Source organism: Tupaia chinensis, unplaced genomic scaffold, assembly GCF_000334495.1.
Source record: "Tupaia chinensis unplaced genomic scaffold, TupChi_1.0 Scaffold000361_2, whole genome shotgun sequence".
Taxonomy (NCBI): Eukaryota; Metazoa; Chordata; class Mammalia; order Scandentia; family Tupaiidae; genus Tupaia; species Tupaia belangeri.
Genome location: NW_006159858.1, coordinates 4,313,586 through 4,316,414, shown reverse-complemented (window position 1 = coordinate 4,316,414; position 2,829 = coordinate 4,313,586).

Below are 2,829 nucleotides of genomic sequence, written 5' to 3'. Positions count from 1 at the left end.
AAAAGAGGTCATTCTTAGGGGAGATGCGTCAGCCTTACTGAGAATTGGTTCGAGTTTCCTTGTTTTGTCTAGAGAACAAATACAATGAAAAGCAGCAAAGTGAAGCTGAGGATGCAAGCAAGCCGTTCTTCAGGTTCGCCTGCCTCAATCAGTTTAATTCATTCTGTCTTTTCCTTTCTTTCTTTCTTTCTCTCTTTCTTTCTCTTTTTTCTTCCTTCCTTCCTTCCATCCTTCCTTCCTTCCTTCCTTCCTTTCTTTCTTTCTTTCTTTCTCTCTCTCTCTCTCTCTCTCTCTCTCTCTCTCTCTTTCTTTCTTTCTTTCTTTCTTTCTTCCTTTTTCTTTTTTTTTAGAGGTTTTTGCTATAGGGCACTTGCACCCACCAGAAAGACAGAGAGAGACAGAGAGACAGAAAGCAAGAAATCACTCCCCAGGGGGGACGGCCACACTGCAATCCCTTCTCCTCCATTCTCCTCTCAGGATCTTGGGCACAAACACACACATGTGCCCGGCGTGAGTTTAAGCCCACAGGGTCCGGGACTCGAACCACGGTTGACTATATGGGAGTCCAGAAACATAGCCATTACGCCAATTGCTAGTCCCCTGTCTTTTTTCCTTTTTAAACAAAAATTATCTTCCTCACTTATGCTCACTAAATCTGAGCACATAGCACATTCAACAAATACAAGTATTCAGAAGTATTTATGGTAGTATTTATGAATGATGTTGACTTTCGGCCCAGTCATCTGCTCTAGTATTTGTGCTGCTCTTTCTGATCCTCAAGAAAACGCAGTCACTTGGTCACGGTGCTGAGGTGTCATGAGAGAAGCAACAATTCAAAGAGACGGGGTTTGGGACTGCTCCGTGTGGGGGTAAAAACTGAGCGCGGAAGTGAGCAAGGCCCTCTCGTGCTGCCACACATGGGAACGAAGGACTCTCTGTGTGGGATCCACTGGCCCGTCTGCAGCCTAGCAGGCCATGGCTCCACAGTGCCGCATCACGTTATTAAGAGATGTTACAGAGGGCACGTAACAAAACAACTTATCTTTGACAACTCTTTGGGGACCCACCCTATTCTGTCCCTTATTAGATACGCAATGGGCAAATCCTTAACCTCTTTCACCCTCAGTTCCTTCATCTGGAGAATGGGAATAATGACACCTATCATGTTGGGATTGTTGCAGGAACTAAGAAAAATGCAGTATCTAGGCTCGGATTTGTTTAAATTGTTCTGAAAGAGGGCCTGGGACTGATGGTTTTCATTTTTCTTTCATTAAAAATTTTTATAAAGAATTACTTATTTGATGTTATTAAGTATTATTATTACTTTTAAAAATTTTGATCAGAGAGAGACAGAGAAAGAGGGAAAGTGAGAAAGCAAGCTGCCAGGTCCAGGACTTTTACTGCAGTCGAGCATGGGGAAGTCCAGCGCCTTAACCTCCACGCTACCTGCTGGCTCCGAATTTTAAGAAAGTTTTAAATTTATCTTTTTATCTAGGAGAGATCATGCAGGCACATGTGACAGAGAGAGAGAGAGAGAGAGAGAGACAGAGAGAGAGAGAGAGAGAGAGAGAGAGAGAGGAACACCTCTGACAAGGTCTCGTCAGCTGTGACCCCTTTCCTAGCCCTCCAGCTCCTCAGGATCCCAGCTGCCTGCACATGTGCCCAGTTTGTCTCATGTTGACTCAGATGGGGATCTGAACCAGTAGCTGGCTATGTGGCTTCCAGCATTGCAATCTGGTAAGCCATTAATAGTACCATCAGGCTGGGCCTGAATTTTAGAAGTTTCCCAGATGATTCTCACGTTCAGGTAATGTTAAGCACCACAGATGTGGGGCCAGCTGATGGTATGGTGATTGGAGTGGTGGATTCATATGGCCGACAGAATGATTTGAGTTCCAGACCCAGTGGCCTAAGAACCATGCCAGGCACATGTGTGTGCGTGCCCAGAGTCCTGAGAGGAGAACGGAGGGGAAGGAATTGAGTGTGGCTACCCCTTCCCAGAGGGTGTTTTCTCACTTTTCCTCTGTATTTCTTTCTGTCTCTTTCTGGGGAGCACACATGCCTTACAGCATTTTTTTTTTTTTTAAAGTTAGAAGTAAAATTTGGAACCAGCAGATGGTGGAATGATTACGTCGTCACTGGACTCCATGTAATTGACCATGATACAGGTTCTGGACCAGCCCCTTCAAACTCATGCTGGGCATGTGTGTATGTGACCAGGATCCCGAGAGGAGAGTGGAAGCTATTGCATTGCCCTATAGCAAAAATCTTTCTTTAAAAAAAAAAAAAAGTTAGAAATAAAATTTAAAAAGAACCACAGATGCAGCATATGGAAGCCACACTAGGGCTATTTACTTTTTAGACTGAAGAATTCCTTGACTATTAGGGATTCTTGGGGATGGAGATGACAAACAGATAATATTTGTAGAAGGCAAATTCTTTTACTTTTTCCTGGGATCCAAGAATTACATAGATTGGCATGAAGGTATAGCCTAGTGCACTAGAAGCTTTCTTTCTTTGACCCATATCTAGGTAGGTCTTAACCAAATTGTTTTTCCATTGAAAAAAGAACAATGTTTCTATATGAATGCTTTGGTGAGAGACTAAATCATGTAACCAGTATAAATAAAGTATCGTCCTTGGCCTCAGGAAGTTCACAGCCTAGTAAGGAAAAATGAAGTGTACTACATTGAATGTATGTGACGCTGAGCTTGGCATGATTAAATAATAATTACCCAAATTGTTTTTCTCCAGAGAAAGTTTGATGGTGTCACACAAGAAGTTTCAAGACACTCTTAAAGGGGGTACTCGCTTTCAGCTTGGACACTA